Source organism: Podarcis erhardii (assembly GCF_964252035.2).
Source record: "Podarcis erhardii genome assembly, chromosome: 5".
Taxonomy (NCBI): Eukaryota; Metazoa; Chordata; class Lepidosauria; order Squamata; family Lacertidae; genus Podarcis; species Podarcis erhardii.
Genome location: NC_138509.1, coordinates 68,842,436 through 68,864,866, shown reverse-complemented (window position 1 = coordinate 68,864,866; position 22,431 = coordinate 68,842,436). Strand labels below are relative to the sequence as shown.

General features: G+C 42.8%; 1 protein-coding gene across 2 annotated transcripts in view; it reads left to right on the top strand.

The window, feature by feature from the left end:
• SPSB4 (splA/ryanodine receptor domain and SOCS box containing 4) overlaps window positions 1-22,431 on the top strand; it is a 174,078-nt gene that overhangs the window by 93,644 nt on the left and 58,003 nt on the right. Inside the window, exon 1 of one of the 2 annotated variants that reach the window (XM_081861651.1) lies at window positions 15,111-15,981. The exons of the other annotated variant lie outside the window; for it this stretch is intronic. The gene's annotated coding sequence lies outside the window, so the exon portion shown is untranslated. Of the gene's footprint in view, window positions 1-15,110; window positions 15,982-22,431 lie in introns of those variants that run through there. 2 annotated transcript variants of the gene reach the window in all.

Below are 22,431 nucleotides of genomic sequence, written 5' to 3'. Positions count from 1 at the left end.
ATTTTAAGATTAATCAACAAATGGGAAAATTCTGTTATTTATAGAATCGTAGAATTGGAAGGAATCCTGAGGGTCATCTAGTCCAACCCCCTGAAATGCAGGAATCTCAACTGAAGCATCCATGAGAGATGGCCTTCCAACCTCCAATGAAGGAGAGAGCCCACCACCTCCAGAGGGAGTCTGTTTCACTGTCAAACAGAATCTCCTTTCTTGTAACTTGAATCAAATAGTCTCTTGAGGGGAGGAGGGGTTTCCTGGAGATTTCAGGCTTAAACCTCCCTTCCCTGTGCACACCCACTCCCCACTGTGCCTATTATTCATTTAACACACACAGAGAGAGACAAAGAGAGAAGGAGAGAGAGTGATTGCTAATCACATCATGAATGCAGCCAATCACATCATTAATGTCTTTACAACCTGAGAGACATATTGGAAGAAAGTTTAAAAAGGTAAAGGACCCCTGACAGTTAAGTCCAGTCATGAACTACTCTGGGCTTGCGGCACTCATCTCGCTTTACTGGCCGAGGGAGCCAAAGTTTGTCCGCAGGCAGTTTTTCTGGGTCATGTGGCCAGCATGACTAAGCCGCTTTCTGGCAAAACCAGAGCAGTGCATGGAAACGCCGTTTACCTTCCCGCCGGAGCGGCACCTATTTATCTACTTGCACTTTGAGGTGCTTTCAAACTGTTAGGTGGGCAGGAGCAGGGACCGAGCAACGGGAGCTCACCCCGTCACGGGGATTTGAACCGCCAACCTTCCTATTGGCAAGCCCTAGGCTCAGTGGTTTAGACCACAGCGCCACCCATGTCCCAGGAAGGAAGTTAGCAGCTTGTTAATGAATGGCTGGTTAACCTGGGACAAAACCTTGAGATGCTGGGAAGATATAGGTGGTATATAAATGTAATACATAAAATAAATAAAACCCAGTTCAAAATATGATGTGATGTAGGCAGGGCAAGGTTCAACCAGTATCAGCTGTTCTCCTATGAGCTTGAACAAACCCAGGAAAAACAGCTGGTGCAGACACACATTTAGTATATGGTTGTAACATATTCCTTGCAAAGATACAAATGTCTTAGCAGCTACTCCCATGTGTCTACTGGCTAGGGAATTATTGCAAAAGAGCAGATTCATCAGGGACGCAGCCCTTTCTGTTCTCTATCCATTTGACTTCTACTAGAGAAGGGGGCTGGAGGAAATACGGCAGGTTAATTAAACTAGAGAGAGCATAATTTCCAGTGAAACCAGCATGTACAGAGAACAAAGTAAGTTCAGGGTTCTTGCACGTGCCTATAAGAGGCAACTGCCTGTCTGAACCTAAGAACAGTTTTTGCAAGAGTTCAGAAAAGTGATCCCATTATATTCTAAGCTACCTGTGAAATTTCAGCTTCTCCAGCTTCCCAGAAGTTGCTTGCTTACTGTATCGCCTCCTTTTCGCATGGCATTTGAGTCTTCCATCGTTTAACCCAGCATGCAACCCCCTTCCACAAAATAGGGCTTTTAGCACAATTATAAAATGAGCCAGAACCAAACTAAATACCAAAGTATTACAAAATACCTTTGTCAGCTTTTCCACAGGCTTCCCTAACTAATAGCTGAGCCTGGAATAAAACAGTTCTTTTAAAAGCAAGTGTTGCAATTCATGCCAGTTGCATTCAAAAAGTGTGAGCCTGTTTTCCTTAAAGTTAAAAGCAAAACTTCCCATTCTTTTTACACTTCACATTTATTTTTTTCATTTGCAACTTTTTATACTTTTTATAATGAAAACAATGGTTAAGTTTACATAAAAGCAAAAAAAAATGACAACCGTTCTTGAAAACGAGAGGAAAACAAAATGTAGCTGTACATTCAAAAAGAAAACAGTGTACAAAGTGAACCAAAATGAAAAATAAAAATCAGGGTCCAGGAAAGTTTGGGTAAACAGGTAAGGTTTTAGAGGTCTTTATTGTATCCAGCTCACAGATGACCTGAAGAGCACCCTAGCACCCATAAGAATTAGCAGCTGCATTTTGCACTCACTGCAACTTCAAAATAATGTACAAATGTAGTCCTACATGCAGCACAGAGCTGCTTTTCAAAACAAAGCCACAATATCCATTAAGTAACAGGGCACAGGGTACGATTCAACACAGCAGACATGGGTGTCCATGATCCAGAGTTGAGATTTGCACAGCACCCAGTCTGTATGCCCCCCGCCCCCGCATCATCGCCTTCCTGTTTGTCACATCTATGCCACCATCCCAGTATGCACATTCTTCAACATCGTTGGTCTGGTCATGTGCGGATGCCTGATTATCGACTTCCAAAGCAACTACTCTATTCTGAACTTAAAAATGGAAAGCGTAATGCTGGTGGGCAACAAAAGAGGTTTAAAGACTCTTTCAAGGCAAATCTAAAAAAATGTAGTATAAACACCGACAACTGGGAAATACTGGCCTGCGAACGCTCCAACTGGAGAACAGCCTTTACCAAAGATGTCATGGACTTTGAAGACGCTCGAACTCAGGATGAAAGGGAGAAACATGCTAAGAGGAAGGCATGCTTGGCAAACCCTCACCATGAACAACTCCCATCCGGAAACCTATGTCCCCACTGTGGAAGCACATGTGGATCCAGAACTGGCCTCCATGGTCACTTACAGACCCATTGCCCAAACCGTGTTTATGGAAGACAATCTTACTCAGCTACAAGTGATCACCAAAGAAGAAGATGCACATAGTTCTTTCTGCTTCTCAATGTGCTGACCACAGGAGGAAGGAGGTTTAGATTTACACCACTGCTCATCAATGAAATCCTCTAGGTGGCTTACAAAACAAAAGTATCATACACAGCAGCAACAACAACAACAACCACCACCACCACAACAAAACAATCTTTTTTAACAAAATATTCCCTAGTGGAGATAATATAGACAGGCTATATGATCCTCATCTGGTGCTCACTGTCGGGGGGGGGGGGGAGTCTTGCCCTCTTCAGTCTCCTTTGCCCTGTGTAAGCAGCTGCTATGGCTGTGCTACCTCTTTTCTCATTTCAGAAGGCAGATGGGCTAATCCATAAAGAGCCAATGTATATTCATACACCAGCTTCCTTCTACAGTGGATGGAATCAGACAATAGACTCCGTTACCAACCCCCAAAAGGCTCTGAATCTGAGCATATGTATGTTCAAAGGCACACATCACTTTTGTGGCTCTGAGCCCATCTTTGTCATTGCATAACTTTTGGCTTGGGGCTGGGATAGGGGGCATTTAAAGGACAACTGGAGAGGGCAGGGCTCAAAAGGTTTGAAGGTTTACCAAAGGTGGCAATGGTAGTGCAGCAGTATATTTATTTTTTAATCACAGCTTTCTGCCTCAGAATGCCCAAACTCGAGATAGCACCAGAGGTAGGAGGGGGGAGGGGATCCCTCATGTGTGATGTTTTGAGCTCTTGAAATTAGTGATGGTGATGGGTGAATCTCAATTCAGAATTGGGCTGAGGAAACTGAGCTATTTCCACGCCCTGCCAGGATGGAAACACCACTACAACAGCTATTGCAGCACTGAGAAAGGAAATTAGTGTGGAGAGAACTTTTTACATAGCTCAGCTTACAATCCATGCTCAAGAGCAATAACCAGAGTATGGCAACTGGTTTGGAACACAGATCTATGCTATTTTTTTTTGCCAAACCCCTATTCCAAACTGAGTAATTACAGGTTTGGGCAACACCACGAATTTGCCTTTTCAACTCATGAGCAGAAGTTAGATATACACTGGCAAAAAGAAAAGGAACACAGTAACCTTCAAACAGGGCAATCTTCTGAAAAATACCGCTGTAATGATACACTGGCTTTCCAGTTTTTAAGGGGATTTTGACATGGGAGTGACATTAAACTTTGACCCCACAGGCATGCTGAGATTGCACAGTCCCATAAGGACTTACCATGCACTCCTTCCAAATGTTTGAATAAAATCTAAGTGTATTTATTTGTCTGTCTGCACACATAGTCAGTGTAATTAAACTGAAAGAAAACTGTAAGTTGGCTATAGACTTACTGGATAACTTTGAGCTATACACTTTCAAGCTCTGGTGCTTAACTGGCTTAGAAGCAGATTCCATTAAATGTCAGTATGACTGAATTTCCAGTAAATGTGTTCAAATCTGGGGTACGGGCAAAATAAGTCCCATATGTCAAGGGAGATATTACAGGGTTGTTGTGATCATGAATGATTTAGGGATTAAAAAACCACTTTCAAAATATAGATTATTTATTGTTTTAGTGCTCTGAATGATAAATCAGTCTACTGTCCATATTTCCTCTGCCAAATTCCATTTCTAGAATCATGTTGTTATCAGATAAGCAGATAAATTTCAGCGAGAAGATAGCAAAACTCTCTGTTCCCACTGAACACCCCCACCAAAAAAACACAACCCAGAAGAGGGTCAAAACAGTCCCGTCACAAATTTCTATGAAAGGTCCTTTATGGGTTTGTTGTTGTTTTTTTACTTGAATTGCCTCATCCTTCAAAATAAATTCAAATGTTTGATAGTAGAAAATTCCAGTTGATCACTAAGAAACTTTGATGAAAGGAAAGCCAAACAATGGGAACAGATAATATATTCTAGCATTCAGAAATACAGGAGAAAGGAAGTTCCGGGGTGCAGGGAACTTTCCTTGAGTAGTTCAGAGCTTTAGCTTTTGGGGGCCAATAAAATGTCCTGAGTTTCTGATGGATAAATCACTTCAAATATTCACAAACAGTAGGATTGCCATATTTCAAAAAGCAAAAACCAGTTGTTGTTGGGTTGTTGCTTTTTTTACAAAAAAACTGTGATTTTTGGATCGACTTGCCTAAGATCCAGGACAAAGAGCCACCTTTTGGAAATCCCCGCCCCCCCCCCCCACTTTGGTTTGTTATAGTTCTGTTCTGTAAAGAAGATACTAGGATGCCTAGTGCCCTCCAGATATTTTGGACCACAACTCCCATCAGCCCCAGCTGGCTAATTTAATAGTGCACAGCCTCCATTTACAGGAGGGTCCCACCTACTTCAACATACCCTCCAACATTTTTCTGATGAAAATAGGGACGTCCCATTCCATAATGATAATTTTACTATTTATATCCCACACATCTTACTAGGTTTCCCCAACCACTCTGGGCAGGCTCCAACATATATAAAAACATAATAAAACATTTTTAAAAAAACACCTTCCCTATACAGGATTGCCTTCAGACAGCTTGGGGGGTGGATAACTCCATACCCTCCAACATTTCTCCAATGAAAATAGGGACATCCTAAGGAAAAGTGGGACATTCTGGGATCAAATGAGAAATAGGGACACTTGGAGGGTCTGCGTTAAAACTTTTGGGACACACAGCTTTAATGTCAGAGGAGCAGCTATATGAAAGTGATTGCAGTCCTGTAAAGACCTGGCAACTTGGCTTGCTAATTCTGTATCTGCAAAAGCTACATTTTGCTTATCAAATCTTCAGAAACAAATGCTTAATTCAAGGGTAGAAAGGCTTGCTTAGTTGGCCCGTGTGTATTGTGTGTGTTTCACCTTTGTTCACCATCTGTCCCAGCTAAAACTGATGGCTGCCATCTGAGGAGGACTTCCTGATGTTCAGCTCTCTGTTAGATGATCCTGTGTTCTCCCCCACCCTCTTTTACTGGGGGGGGGAGGGCGCCGGAATACCACACACGACAAAAGACAGCGGGCAGCCTTTGTGTGGTGCACACGTCCATATCCCCAAGGATCCTTTGTATTTGCACCCTTACTAGCCGTCTTTTGTGTTCTTAGCCCCCAGATGGTTTTCAGCAGCCACACAGCCCTTGTATATTCAAACTCAGTAATAGGTGATACAGTGTTTTTCAGGCTTTAAAATTAAATAGGCACTTTCAAGTTTTAAAAAGCAAGTGGGCACATTGGCCAAAACATCCATATTTGTGCAAAACTCAGTAAAGCAACTAATTTAAACTAAAGACTCAAGGAGATTATTAAGCATAATTGAAAGCCTTTTGTTGAAGTAAGCTCTCTCTCTCTCACACACACACACACACATACACACACAAACTTGTAATAATGTAATAATCTGTGGTTCAGGAAATACAATTCAGTAGGATAGGAAGTGAAATAAAATAACTCTGTAGGCCTTATTTGCTATTCCAGATATATTGTATTTTGATTGTTTGTTTTACTGGCAGTACATTTGCAGGAATCAATCTTCAAGACTATTTATGTAAATGTATTCCCTGATATTTTAAATCAGCTATCATGGTCGCTCAAAGTCTTTGTGTATCATTTGGTTTAGGCGAGCAAAAACAGTGCCAGAGAAGATTGATTTGCTAATCGTAAAACTTTGTTCTCTTAATTTTTGACTCTGTCCCAGTATACATCATGATAATTATGGGGGGGGGGGAATCAAACCATATTAATCAAACTCAGATATAGCAGCACTTTTGTTTGCATGATATTTTGGCAGGAAGATAATTAAATAAATAAACCAAGGTCAGTGGACGGGCTTGTGGGAAGCTGAGTAATTTTGGATCTGGGCCACACTGAACAAAGCCCTCAGGAGGATTATTTGCAGAGTCTTGCAATATGTGTGCGCGCACGCACAGACACACACAATATATATATATGGCAAAATACTAACTGAATGTTTTAAGATGAAGCAGCTGAAATATGTAACTTGACTCCAGTAATATGCCTCTGCTACAATGAAAACGTCCATGGAACTAAAGCTGGTTCTTACTCTTGAATCCCTAAATGGCTTAAGACACAGAATACTTAGGGATTGTCTCTTTCCATATCATCCTGACCCCTTCCAAAGAAGCTTGTTTGAGCGAGACAAGAAGGAGGCCCTGTCATGGCCTTGATTATAGAATATCTTGCCCCATGAAGTACAATTGGATCACTCTATCATTTTCAGTCTGTTATATAAGACTGTTCAGGTTTGTGGGGTATTAGGGGAGGGTTACTACCTCTGGTAGGGACACGGATGGTGCTGTAGTCTAAACCACTGAGCCTCTTGGGCTTGCCAATCAGAAGGTCAGCGGTTCAAATCCCCAAGACGGGGTGAGCTCCCGTTGCTCTGCCCCAGGTCCTGCCAACCTAGCAGTTTGAAAGCACATCAGTGCAAGTAGATAAATAGGTACCGCTGTGGTGGGAAAGAAAACAGCATTTCCGTGCACTCTGGCTTCTGTCATGGTGTCCCATTGCACCAGAAGCAGTTTAGTCATGCAGACCACATGAGCCGGAAAGCTGTCTGTGGACAAACGCCAGCTCCCTCGGTCTGAAAGTGAGATGAGCGCTGGAACCCCATAGTTGCCTCTGACTGGTCCTTTACCTTTACCTTACTACCTCTGGTGAGGGACACATCATGTCCATCTGGGGTAGTTTGCCCACCTTTGGTCCCTGCCCAATACTCAACTCTCACTGGTGGTTCCTAGAAGCTCTCAGCCTTGACAGGAGACTCTTTTTTGCTCAGGTATTTCAATGTGTTGGATCTTCCTTCGCAGGGTTCCATTCTTGTTTTCTGGCTTTTTCTGATTTTATTGAGTTCACAGCCTTTATGGAGGCTGCTTCTAAGATTCCATATTGCTTTCTTTTTTTACTGTGCTTTCTTGTATTTGTTATTTTAAACTGTACGCTGTCTTGGGAGTTTTGTACTAAACAGCAGCCGATAATCTTCTCAAGCAAATAAATAAATAAAACAAAGTGATGCATAAGCTGTTCTGAGTTCCTTGCAGGAAGCGTAAGAAATATGAGTAAGCAAGGGAGAATGCAGTCATTTTTTTTAACTTGCTCCTAGTTAGGTGCTATACAGAGCTGTGAGTGGCTGGGGGGATATAATGATGAATTGTTGCAGGCATTTGTGTTTCTGTTTATGTAGCACAGGAGACGGTACTTAATGAAGGAAATAAAAATTTAGTGAAGTGATATGAACTGTGGCTTATTCAATATGCTAATTAAAGAGTTCACTTTTACATGACCCAGCATAGTGGAAAAATGTCTACTGAATCTGGAAGCTTGGGTGGAAGTGTTTTAATATGAGTTCTGCTATCCAAATGCACATGGCTGATTAGCTCCCCATTTTTCTGGATCAGATATCATGAGTGAAATTGACACCCAGCCAATTTTCTTGGGAGTGACACTGATTCAGATCTTAGAAAATGGGTCTTGCAAATCCTGATTAACTTAAACCAGAGTACCTTAGTCTGCTTTTACCACTATATGGTTGCAGAGTGGTACTAAGTCTCCTGGTCAGTGACATTCTCCATGTAGGACTGAGAAAATGTTAGCTGTGGGATTTGAGGGAACTATTTTATCTTGGTACTTCTGAATACAGTGGTACCTCGGGTTACATACACTTCATGTTACATACGCTTCAGGTTACAGACTCTGCTAACCCAGAAATAGTGCTTCAGGTTAAGAACTTTGCTTCAGGATGAAAACAGAAATCATGTGGTGGCGGTGCGGCAGCAGCAGGAGGCCCCATTAGCTAAAGTGGTGCTTCAGGTTAAGAACAGTTTCAGGTTAAGTACGGACCTCCGGAACAAATTAAGTACTTAACCCAAAGTACCACTGTAAATAACTCAGTTCCTTCTGCAGTACAATTCTTAAAGATTCAAGCATCTTTTGGGCAAGGGTTTTCACGATCCTGCTGGCCATGGAAGAAAACAACAGATATTTATAAGGACACAACCACTGCCATTTCTCCACAGATTCCGTCAGTGTGAGGGAATCATAGAACCATAGAGTTGGAAGACTCATCTAGTCCAACCCCCTGCAATGCAGGAATCTCAACTAAAGCATCTATGACAGATGGCCACCCAACCTCTGCTTAAAACCAGCCATGCTGCCCCTCTTTACTCTCTTCTCTTCACTGCAATCCTGTTGGTTGTTTGTGTGTGTGCATGTCCTTGGTTAGGAATGGCAAACCATTGGTCATGCTGGCTGAGGGTGATGGAATTTGGGAATCCAACAACATCTGGAGGGCCACATACAGTACTTTCCATCTCTGCTACAGGTGCCTTCACAGGCCTCTCAGTTTACCGTGGTGTTGTGCATAGGCTCATTCTGGACTACACATCAAGGTTTTGCAGAGTATATTCCATCACTTTTTGGACTCTTGAGCCACTCTTTTGAATAGGTTTGTTTTTGTTTTTGTTTTTGTTTTTTTGGTAAAGAAAAAAAAATACAGGATAAATGGATCTATTCAATACTGATTCAATCTCCTTTTCTGGGAGCTCTACATTTGCCCGAACTCAGTGATATTATACTTCCAGTGTGTTGGAGGAAAGGGAGCCCATCTTTTCTGCTAAGCTGTGTACAAAATGGATGAAACAGGAGTTGCAAAAATGCTTTCTCCACTTTACATGGAGAAATAGTTTTATATTAGCATCCTTGATCCACGGAGAAATCAAATTACGTTAGCTGAACCTGACATAACCTTAAGGACTGCAACTTTGATGAGAGTGAGGCATGAGCAAAGCGTAAAAGGAATTGTGAAGGCATTTCTTTTACTTTGGAATGTTTCCTGTAAACAGTCAGGAAAACAAATATTTGGTTTGTGCTTGCTTCATTGCTGGGGCTCAAAAGAGTTTATTTTGTTCCAAGGCTTGCAGGCCTGTTGATATCATAGTCTGATTTTTCACACAATGACAAGCACTGTTTATAAGGCAACTGGATTTTTTAAAAATAATAATCACAAATCATTTCTTGAAAGATTACACATTATGAACTTGGCTACAGACCTGAAAGCAAGACAGCTCTTCCTAGAAAACGAGAATGAATCTGGCCAACATTAATTAAGTTATCATGGCCTGTACTGCTTTTATGATACCTATATTTGCAATGTATTCAGAGAAGCAATGAACCATAAAAGCAAGAGATTACCTACCATTCTTTTCTCAGTTTCTTCAAAAGACTAAGACAAAAATCTGAAGCTGCCTCCACTTTGGCCATATTCATGCCCTGCGATTAAAGCACATGACTCCCCCCAAAGGATCCTGGGAACTGTAGTTTAAGGGTGCTAGGAATTGTAGCTCTGTGTAGGGTAAATCACGTTTCCCAGGATCACTGTGATATATGGGAGAAATATGGTTTCAGGAACACAAATGGAGAACTGGCTTTTCCTAAAGTGTGTGCACACACTCATGCTCATGTACCCACAATGTTTTAAGGTACATCCATGTGAGTTAAGTGCATATGGGATGTTAGTGTACTCATGTTTCTATGCCCCATTCCATGAATTACATAGCAATAAAACTAAGTTTGCTACCAAATATCCACTTGGCAGGAGCGGGTCAGCCAATCCTGGCTCTCTTGTGAATGTATCTTGCATGAATGTCCATATTGGTATGCATTTCCTATCAGAATTCTGTGAGCAGAGCTATCAGTGTCCGTTTCCCTGAGACAATACCTCTTGAGGCTTGACAAAGTAGTGTTGATAACCCATATTGTTCTGGATATCCATCTCAATGGGAGCTAAGATGACCCAAACTGTGATAGGTGGAGATGATTCATGCTTATTCTGATGGCGAGGACAAGCCAAAAGTCTGTGCAAAAAAATTAATTAAAGGAAGCAGCAGCTGTAGACTACATCAAAATAAGAAAAGGATAAAGTTGTGCTTTTTGGAGCTCTGAAGGAACTGGCTGTTCCCCTAGAGAAGACCTGATGTGGGTGCAATGAACTTTTGTGGACTACATTTCCCTTCATCAGGTGTATGAAGTGTTATCCTGACTATGTAAATATATATATACAGTGGATGGAGGGAGTTATGCACAACGAGATCAGAGGGAAATGCAATGCAGTAAGGTAATAATTCCTGAAACAGTTGTTGTTGACAATAACAGATACCTTGGCATTTGTAAACTAATTTATGCATGTATTGCGATCAAAACCAAGCCACAAGTGATAGCACCGGGCATTTGGATGAACTGTAATTCTGTGATTTCATGGTGCAATCTCCCTTGATGTTTTTAGAATCAATAAAAAGCTTGCTGGAATGAAAAAACCTTTAGGGACCATTTAAAAGCCACTGGGGGGGGGGCAAGTTAAATTCTTGGGCAGGAACTTCACAAGTATAGAGCCACCACTGAAAAGTCCCTATTTCTAGTATCTACTTACTTGACGAACTTTAGTGGTCTGCCCAAGAACAGAGTCTCTGAGGACAATCTTGGGCAGTGGCAGTGCGGTGCCTATGATGCTTTTTTTGCCTACTTGTCCTGCAAGTGATTTTTCCTTTTGAACATATACTCTCACAAAAATCCCTTAGCAACACACAGAGAGAAAGACACACACACTTCTTTCTTCCCTTTATACACATATACCACATCTCTTTCAAAATCAGTTGCTTTGGCAGTGTTTCTGTGTGAGAAAGGTCAGGTTCTGAAGAAGTTGAAAATGGATAATGCTACTGAGAGTATCGCCGATCCTCTTTTAAGGAGAGTTATGCAAGTTGTCAGAGGAAGTGTTTGGATTTTATATACGCTGTCATAGCAGCTTTCCACTTTAAGTGAAGCATATACCATCTTCAGTAATGAAATAATGGTTGTAGCACAGACAGTTGCTATTTTTAACATGCTGGGGATAAACCTCGACAAAAGTATGTGCTCTTTTCGGCAGATGATAATATGCTGGTTGGGAGCCTGCATGAAAGCTTTCTATTTACCACATTATGTTATAACGTAGAAGTTAAACAGTGTTTCATTAGGGGTCATTTTTTAAAGAAAAAAAGATCATTGTAACTTTTACTAGCAGTTCACTTATTTTTGAGAGTCCCATGGACTGCAAGAAGATCAAACCTATCCATTCTGAAGGAAATCAGCCCTGAGTGCTCATTGGAAGGACAGATCCTGAAGCTGAGACTCCAATACTTTGGCCACCTCATGAGAAGAGAAGACTCCCTGGAAAAGACCCTGATGCTGGGAAAGATGGAGGGCACAAGGAGAAGGGGGCGACAGAGGACGAGATGGTTGGATAGTGTTCTTGAAGCTACGAACATGAGTTTGACCAAACTGCGGGAGGCAGTGGAAGACAGGAGTGCATGGTGTGCTCTGGTCCATGGGGTCACGAAGAGTCGGACACGACTAAACAACTAAACAACAACAACACTTATTTTTCATTGGCACATCAATACAGCATAAGAAGAGCCCTGTTGGGTCAGGCCAATGGCCCATCTCATCCAGCATCCTGTTCTCACATAGCCAACGAAGCAGATTCCTATGGGAAGCTAACAAGCAGGACTTGAACCCAATAGCACTCTCCCCACATGTGAGTAGCCCCAGCACCGGGTATTCAGAAACAAAATGCAGTCTTATCTTGGATCCTGGACGCCTTGGTACTTGGGATGTTTTGGCTCCTGAATGCCACAAACCCGGAAGTGATTGTTCTGGTTTGCAAACATTCTTTGGAACCCGAACATCCAACGCGGCTTCTGTGGCTTCCAATTGGCTGCAGGAGCTTCCTGCAGCCAATCAGAAGCCACACTTTGGTTTCCAAACATTTTGGAAGTCGAACAGACTTCCAGAACGGATTCTGTTCGACTTCCAAGGTACAACTGTATAGGTTTCTGACGTAGTCTGTAACACTGAAGGGAATGTATACTTTTCTGTCTGTTTATCAATAAAAAAGTACAATACTGACTTTGAAAGGTAGGTTTTCATTAAAAGATTTCCCATAAGTAACAAAAGGTCATTCAGTGTCTCTTGTTTTCAAATCATAGAATCCTTCATACAGGTCAACTGCAGTCAGGTTGAGAAATTATTTTTAAAGGCAATGTGGGGTTGAGGAGGAAAGAGAAATGGGGAATGGGGAAATTCAAGGGAGACACTAAACTTTCATTCTTTACATAGTACATGAGTGGAGCTTTTTTTCAGCATCACATGGATAGGCATCTTGTTTTTGCTGGTGCAAGAGATCAGAGGGTCCAAGTCGTAGTTGGTTGCAGCATGTTTTGATTGTGTGTGAGCAGGGGGTGGGGTGTTGCCATACTGATTCATAGAACCACAGAACTGTAGAATTGGAAGGGACCCCAAGGGTCATCTAGTCCAGTGTTTCTCAACTTTTGGTCGCCAGCTGTTTTTGGACTACAACTCCCATCATCCCTAGCTAGCAAGGTCAGTGGCTAGGAATTATGGGTGCTGTAGTCCAAAAACAGCTGGAGACTCCAGGTTGGGAAACATGGATAGTTCAACCCATTGCAATGCAGGAAATCTTACAGTACTTATTTCAAGATATAACATGCTATACACAAGGAAAGCTGCTTTAGCCAAATTCCAGTGGCCGCAATGAAGTCATCCAGACACTATATATTATATTGGCCATGTAGTCAATTGTGTCAGGGTTATAATCCAAAGGCACATGATGCAGCAATCTTGTTTAGGCTAATCAGGTTCTGGTCTGTGCCTCGATGGGAGAATGCCTGGTAAATGTATGAACATTGCACTGAGCTCAATAAAAGAAAGGTGGGATAAAGGTAGAGTGAATAAATAACTCATTTGTCTTGATTGCATGGGGTTAGGGTTAGACTTCCATTTCTGTAACAAGACTTCTTCCACCTCTGCTGTCCTCCTGTGCACCCTCAGCATTTGGGAACCCTCTGGAGCATATTTGTATGGGAAAAGGGGAGGAAGGGGAAATCCTATTGTGCAAGGAGAACACCTCAGGCACAGCACTGGAAACAACACATGGTATTTTAAGTTTAACAGTATGCTGAACTATATGTTGATCTGAAATGGAGATGACTGAAGTAAATGAAAACTGAACTTTAGCAGAGTACCTATTGATTTATGGAAGCTTTTGAGAGCATTGAGCATGACAATATTGCAAGGGTATGCGTCCTCTTTTCGATTAGCTGCTCCACACAATTGCTATAGTAGAAACACCATTGCCTAGAAAATGTATATTATGACATAGCTAATACATACAAATAGTAAATAAATTAAGAAATAGCACTGCTTTTTCAAACAAAACTGCCTTAAAGATAGACTGGATTTAAGAGACTCTTCAGAATAAAGAACAGCACAACTTTTAGAAGATATCTGAAGGCAGCCTTATATTGGCTAGTTTTTAATACTTGATGTTCTATTGTTTTTATATTTTCCTGGAACCAGCTCAGAGTGGTTGGGGAAACCCAGTCAGATGGGTAGGGTATAAATAATAAAATATTACTACTAATAATAATAATAATCCAAATGGCTTTGAAGCAGGAGGAATAATCCACCCTATAATTAAAAATTAAAATCCTTTTCAAAATATTTTATTTCATGCATGTTTAAATCACACTTGAACTCCTCCCAACTGAACACAGGATCTGTTAAATCTGCCCTTTTGTGTCAACAAAACAGGTCCGCCCTGGAAAAAGGTGGTGGTGAAAGACAAATAAAAATAAAATCACATTTTTTAGGGGGAGGGAATACTATATCACTGCTGATAAATTGTAATATTTATTTGCAAGGGAACCACTCTCATGAAAAGAGGTGTTTTGAACCCCTGAAACTTAAAGACTGAAAGGACGGACCCAATTTAAATGAATGCAAATTAAGAAATAAAAGCTGTTCCACTTGTTGAGCTCCCATTATGTCCAGCAAGAGCGAAAAATAGCATCTATGCTTTTTCATAAAGCACAGACAAAAAAAGGAGTACTCTCGGTCAGCTCAAGCCAGCCCAAGCCAGAGCGGCAAATGTCAAAAGGGTGCGTAGTACCCAGCTTGCTTCTTTTGGCACAGCAGGCAGAAAATCCCACACGCAGCTCTTCCCCGCCCTGGCAGTAAAAATACAACGGTAATACATGCATCTGCTCTCCCTCTTCACCTCACCCCAGTGTCCCCTAAAGCCAGGGAATAAATAACTCTGCAAAACACCCCATTCAGAAGACAAAACAAAACTGGATGTTCTAAAACAAAAAAAACCTTGAATGGCTAGTGACACAATAGACAAGCCACACCCTTGTAAGAACTCTCCCATGCGCCTAAAATTGCAAAAACTACCCCACCCCCCACCTTTCCAGAGGTTGACTCGCACCGATTATGCACAAGGGGTTAAATAATGCAGCTTCCCCGCCTGGTGTAAAACGCCGGCCAGGGAACTCTGGTGTGGCACGCCGGCAGGAAACGCAGCCTGTGCCACCGCTGGCGAGGAGATCCGCTGCCCTTTTGCAGCCTGTTGGTGTGGACTCGGGTGTCTGGGGCGCGCGCGCGTATGTGTGCGCGCTTGCTTGCTTCTCTGCCTGTAGGCTGAATGGTCGTGTTTTTTTGCGGTGGGGTGGGGGGAGGTTAGAAAAAAAGAGAGAGGAGAGAGAGAGAAGGGGCGTCACCATCTGTTCTTAATTCCCTGGCCATTGGATTAGTAGCCTTCGGTGATGAGATCAGCAGGATCAGCTTTCAGGATGGGGCACCGGCCTGGCTTCAGCGGCAGGCTCTTCCCATCTGGGCTGTCTGTGTCATGAAGGAGGGAGGAGGAGGAGGAGGGCAGAGGAGAAAGCGGAGGCACCAAAGCGACGGCAGCCTTTGAAGGAGCAGTCGCGAGGCGGGCGGGCGGGCGCGCGGGCCGGAGAAGCACCAGGACCGGCTCGCTCCCAGGCCACTCTTCCTTCTGGGGAAGAGTTTCCAGCGGGGAGTTTCCTGTCTGCGCCTCTGTCGTCTCGGGCGGGCGCGTGGAGCGCGGGAAGCGGGGCCTTGGCGCGAGTCGCCTCCAACTTCCCTCCAAAGTCTCCGCAGCCTCCCCCCCTTTTTTTAGGGGGGTGGTGCGCGGAATATTAACCTGCCTGGATCCGTCTGGTGCCTCCGCCACTTTTCAGGGAAATGCTCTCGGGAAGTCCCAAGAAGATCTCGTGCTGTTGTTGTCTGTTGCCTTCCTAGAGGCTTGCGCGCTCTCCTCTCCTCTCCACCAGCATTCCTGGATTTTGTCTCGAACATCCGAAAAGACAAGAGTGAGAGAGGGAAAAGTAATAACCCGGGATCCAGCCAGAGATGCTTTTCTGCTCCCTTGGAGGTAAGTTTTCGGAAGAGGGGCCGCTCCCGGAGGCTGCTTTACGCACAGCCAGACTCCAAAATAGCCACGGCTCTGTTCAGCTCCAGTTAGTTACTAGGGGTGATGCTGGAACAAGAAAAGGCTCGTTTTTGAGACTCGGGAGCGAAAGGCTAAGGGTTCAGAACTTTTCCAGCCGAAAGGCGAAAGGTTCAGAACTTTTCCAGCCCTTGCTTTGGCGTATGTGATCATAGCCAACGCTGGCCATGCTCAAGAGTAAACTCATTGAAATCAATGGATTTAAACGTGCCCATTGATTTCAGTGGATCTGCTTTGCGAATGACTAGCGTAGGCTATTTTTTCCCATTAAAAAAAATCTTTGGTCTGTCCAGTCTTGTAGCAGCGAGCTAAGCAAACGGTTTTTCGGATAAATAAGCGCCTTATTGTCCCTGGCCAAGTGGTTTGTGACTGGCAGTCGCTGAAGGTTTTGTTAGCAACTTCTCAAACGAGCGATTGTGAAAGAGTCCTGAGCGAGATCTGTGCAGTTGTCCTTAGCAAAAGTGAGGCAGGAGTTTTTCTCTCACGAATCAAAGCTAAGCTTGCTCTTTTTTTCTGGCGGGAGCGGGGTGGGGAGGGGGAAGGGTGACTTTTTAGATTTGTAGGAACTGGAGGCTTCTGAAAGGCATCAGTTCTGCTCATGCCTTTCCCAGAGATGTTCTGCAGAATTGCTGAAATTCCATTCAGAACGCCCCACATCTCATGCTATATTGTGTGGGGTTTCACTAAAGACCCCTATTGAATTTCTCAGACACCAAATCTCATTCATTCTAGAAAAAGGAAGCGGGTGGTGGTGGTGGGGAAACAGAATAATATTCTGATTTTAGTACCTGTACCTTTAGGATAGCAAGTAATTTTTTGTGTGGGGGGCTGTGTGTGAGAGAGAGAAATATCCCACCTGAAAAGTTCTTTGTCCACAGATGAGCAACTGTTTTAATCTCCCGTTTGATTACAAGCTGCAATCCTTAGCGCCAATCAGCCTAGGCTCCCCCCTCCCTCCCTTTAAACAGTGCTTGCCTGCCCTCGGTGACAGAATCCATTCATAACGAGATAACACTGCATTGTGAAATGACTTATCCGGAGAGAAGAGACTGACTGCTCCCAAAGGACTATTTTTCAGCCTTGCAACTGTTTTCATCTTTGTGTGTGTATGTGTGTGGAGGGGTAATAGATCTTCGTAGCTCAGACAGCCTGTAGCTTGTGATGCAATTTCGTTTATTTACTTTTTGCTAATGGCAGCAGGAAGTTGTGTGAGTATACACTGAGGGGGAGAAGATTGCTGCTGGTCCACGTAATTGTCATGGCTTTCATGAGAAATAGGCTTGTGGGGTTTAAAATGCAAGAATGGAAGCCATTCTTCCATTTGTGCCTGCCAGTGTCTCGTTGTTTGACCTAGGGCAACCTCTCTTTGCTCAGTTTCACCACTTGCACTTAGGGGAAAAATAATACTCCTCCCCTCCTGTCGCAAGAGCACTGAGGCTTAATTTATTAATGCATATGAGGCACTCTGACTTTCTCAGACACTGCTGAGGAGGGAGCCCAGTGGATGGACTAGGAGCTGTGAAACGAAAAACCACAGCCCTGCATTAACTGTTTATGGGAAACAATGGACTCGGGAGTGGTTGCCTGTGCTCTCCCTGGACAATTGCTCCCAATGAATCTCATTATTTAATAGTTTCTTGCTGCTTGGGATAATAATAGGTCTCCTACACAATCCTGGTGAGATTGTTTGCATAGCAATGTAAAGTTGAAGATAATTACAGAACATCTCCGTTGCTTGGGGCGCTTGCATAATTTCCAGATAAGCAGCAGCCTTAATATCTTACAAGTAAGTGGATACTAAATTACATGCAAAAGGGCACAGGTTCTGGATAATTGCAGTGTAGATAATGGGTATTTGGGGGGATGAGGAGGTGAGTAGTTTAGACTTCAGAGGAAAGCATTAAAATGCAGGTTTTGGTTTACCTTAAAAGAAATATTATCTTGTAGCATAATGCTTGCTGAGTGAAAACTGTATCCAGCTGGTCCGTGGCATTCCTTATTAACTCTGCAGACTTCTTGTGGCACGGGGCAGTGTGAGCTTGGTGTAATGGATTTTCCATGTTCCAAGAGCAGGCGACTATTTCTGTCTCCTTTTCTTCCCTAGATACTGTTTTGTCCCACTTTGTGTAGGTCAGTGTCTAACTCCCTTTGAAAGGAAACGTCTTTGTGTCCTGTTTTTGCTGGTGTTCCATCTGTTGGATTTGTCATTCTCTGGAGGAGCAAGAGTTAATTCTCCTGTTCATGGCCTGTCTCCATATTAAAGCACTTTTACCCCACTTACATCCCTGACCTGTAAGGTTGCAATTGACAGCCACAATAGGTTCACCACCTGTCTAAGCTGATCTGGGATTTATCTTTGATGTTCATGGGCAGTGATGTAGGTTTTCCAGAAACTTCTGAATTGGGATTCTTTTCCAACAGGAATGTTTGGAAAATGTTCCCATGCACATTAGGGTCATTTGCACTGGGAATCTTTCAGATTGCACTGGAAAATTTTCTGATATCATAGAGGTTGGGGGAGAGGAATCTATGACCCTAGATGTTGTTGTACTTCAACTCCCATCATCCCTAGCTAGGAGGGCTAATGCTCAGGAATGTTGGGAGTTGTAGTCCAGCAACATATGGAGGGCTATGTCCTAAAGCAGGCATGGCTAAACTTTGCCCTCCAGCTGTTTTACAACTATAGCTCCCATCATCCCTAGTTAACAGGACTAGTGGTCAGGGATGATGGGAACTGTAGTCCCAAAACAGCTGGAGGACTGAGTATGGCCCTGCCTGCCCTAAAGAGTGATCTAATTTAGCAACTTTATTTTACTTGTCTTTTGTAAACAAACCTAAAAAGTTGCAAACTGTTGAGCTTGCCTAATAAGCTGTTTGCAGTTGGTAACTATTACTAGTAATTGTTACTGTCCTTTCTCTTTTGGCTTTGAAAAAGTAGGCATGCTTGCATGTTACATTCAACAAGTGTACAGTCTGTGTACCTGTTTACACAGATAGTTGAACCGAATGTATATTACATGTACATATTCACATGTAATATTCAATGAATGTATAGTCTGTGTACCTGTATCATTCACACAAACGCTTGTGTTTAGAGACAACATGTACCTGGGCTCAGTGTCAACATGTGAACACCACAGAGTTGCCACCAGCTAATTTTGCTGTTCTTCTGACATTCCTTATTTGCAATCTTCGTCCATGACATGACAGACACTTCACTTTAGCACAACTCCGAAGCTGTACATTTCATTATGAATGATGATGGTAAGATCCCCCAGCTTCCACTCAACTTCTGAGGAGAAAATGCTTTTCATGTGTTTGAAGTGAGGAGGGAGTATAGCTGGTGTTGCATCGGCTTAAGTTGGAATTCTCTGATACTGTGGAACTTGCAAATCCAGGCCTTAGGCCAGCAGAGCATAGAATTAGCAGTTCCACGGGGATCTATGGCCTCATTTTGTAATCAAGAAGCAAACCTTATTTCATTATGATTATTGGACAGGAACAAGGCCGCAATGTACCGTATTTTTTGCTCTATAACACACACCTGACCATAACACGCACGTAATTTTTAGAGGAGGAAAATCCATAGGCATGCCACCCATAGGCATTCCCTCCATAACACGCACAGACATTTCCCCTTACTTTTTAGGAGGAAAAAAGTGAGTGTTATGGTGCAAAAAATATGGTAGTTAATACGGGGGTTGCAAAAATGAAGGATGTCAGTATACAGCAAGAAATTAGATTATCTGAATCAGCCTTTCCCAACCTGGTACTCTGAAGATGCTAGCTGGGGTTGATGGGTGTTGTTGTCAAAAACACCTAGAGGACTCCAGGTTAGAAGTTGAAGATGGCATGGCTTATTGGTATTTAAAGCAGCTGAGATGTTGAGTTTGCACATTCTTCATGCCAGCTTTGGCGCCTGTGAATTTAACTTTAAAGGTGCCCTTTTGGATACATCTTGGCAGCAGGATTTGCCAGCTAGGTCTCTCCCCCACTGCTCCCTCTGCCCTGCAGTCCTGGCTTAACCAGGCCAGACAACCGCTTGTCATCTCTTGTTTCTTGGGCACACATGCTTTTCTCATTGTTTGCTGGCATGGGATTATTCCAGCACAAACCATCTGCTCCAAGGATGTGTGGCCAATACTATGCTTGTTGTCTGCCACCCTCTTTGTGTCTATGACTTGCATTTTCAATTACTCTTATGCAGAAGTCAATCACCATCTGCTTGCCCGTTCATGAGTCTCTATTTTCCTCAAATCTTGATGTGTGTCCCAACTTCTATGTTTCATTTTCCTCTTTGATGCAACAACTGTGCATTTTCAGCTTTTGCTATACTATTAGTGTAGAGCGGGGGTAGAGTTTAGAGTTCTGCATGTTCCACTTGTTTTTGCTCCCATTTTAGTGTTCTCATTCACCTCCCCCCCTTCATTGAATTTACATTCAATACATTCTGCCCCTTGCCTTCTGATCTTCCATGTTTTATTGTTCTTAGCACCATGCCATGCTAGGTTACCTTTTAAAGAAGCTTCCCCCTTTTCTGCATTACCTGGGAAAAAATCTAACTTAACGCAATGGGACTTACTTCTCAGTAGACATGCATAGGGTTACACTGAGTAGGATCACACTGTCCTTTTCTCCTGAGAAATGGTGTCTGTTTGCTTGAAGAAAGACATTGTACTAATACTTGTTTAAAATGTTTGTTGGTGGAGCTGTTGATGGTAGGGAAGATTGTCTGAAAGGTCACCTTCAGTTACTAGAAGGGTAGTTTACCATAAAGACATTTGATGTTTTTTCAAGAATGTAAGTGTAAGTTAAAAGTCTAGGACAAAATCTCATGGTGGGTACACGCTAGCCAAGAATTATCTGGCTGGGCCCAATGAATTGTTAATGCCTTGTGGGAGAAAATTGTGTCAAATGCTTTGAAAGAGGTGATGCCATGACCCCTTCTAAAGAGGCCCTCCATGGACCTTGAGATATTGGACAGCTTCCACTTTGTAGATTATTTTTCTGGGCAAAGTAATCCAGAGTGTGGTGACCAGGTAACTGCAGGCACATCTGGATAAAGTGAATTATCTTGACCCATTTCAATCTGGCCCAGTTTCAGCTTTGGTTGCCCTCTCTGATGACCTTTATCAGACAGAAAAAATACTAGCCCTTTGATTCTCCTTGCTCTCTTGGCAGCTTTTGATACCATGGGCCATGACACCCTCCTGAAGTAATTCGAAGGATTGGTGGCACAGTGTTATGGTGCTTCAACATAGAGAATTCCTAGCAGAGAGTAGCATTGAAGGACTCGCCCCATAGCTTTTGTGCTTAGGGTCCCACAGGATTCCATTTACGAGAATTTGAAATGTGAAAGCCAATGATACTCAGCTAGCCATTCCTTCTGACTCAGGAGAATCTGTAGATGTGCTGGATCTAACCTGGGGTTGTTGACAGGCTAGATGAGGGTCTGTAAACTATGACTTAATCCTGATAAGACAGAGAGACACTGTATAAGCAGTTCTCATTTCTGGAGATTGGGAAGACAGCCTCCTCTGGGAAAGAGCAGAGTGGGATAGAGACTTTTACCCAAAGGGGTTTGTTTGTTATCGGTGTTTTGTGCCAACATTATTTTAGCAACTTCAGAGAAACAGGTTCCTGACTTAGGTACTGGGTTGCTGATAGTAGTAAGTAGTGAAGCCTGCCAGGCAGAGTTTTCCTTTGCTTATCTTAAATAGATAGCAGAATGATATACAACACACAATTCCCCCCCTTTTTTTAACTGGAGCAATAAGAGTGGAGAGCAATATAAAGGTTGTTTTCCCCAGTATTGTAAAAGCTGACTTTAGATGACACATTGTGCAAAGAGGATTGTCTGCCAGCTGAACAGACTCTGGAACACTGCTTGGCAGGAAACCAAAGAATGACACTGCATTTACAGCAATCCTCTTTTATAACCAGTTCAAATAGGGGCTTCATTCAGAATGAGGCACTGGATTGAATTCTGGGTACATTGGGCAATCAGGAGGCAAGGGCAATTTAGTGTGTGGCGGGTCACACACTTACTACGATTTCAATTCGGAATACAGAACTCTTGGCTCTTTCTTTACTGTATTTTCCCATTCCATCCCTATCACAGTTGAAAAGGCATCTCTTAGTAGATGAGAGGCATAATATAGCCTTCAACTTTGCAGTTCAGTCTGACAGCAATCTCTATGTTGTGGATTTTTACAAAGTCTAAATTGCAGTATGCTTAGACGGGACACCCAGAGTTATTTAGTTTTCAATTTGATGCTGTTGTGAATTAATTCAAAGCATTATTTTTCATTAAAAACCTGGCAATATCCACTGTCAAGGAGTGGCTAACCTGTATAGGATAGCAGCCGAGTGTCT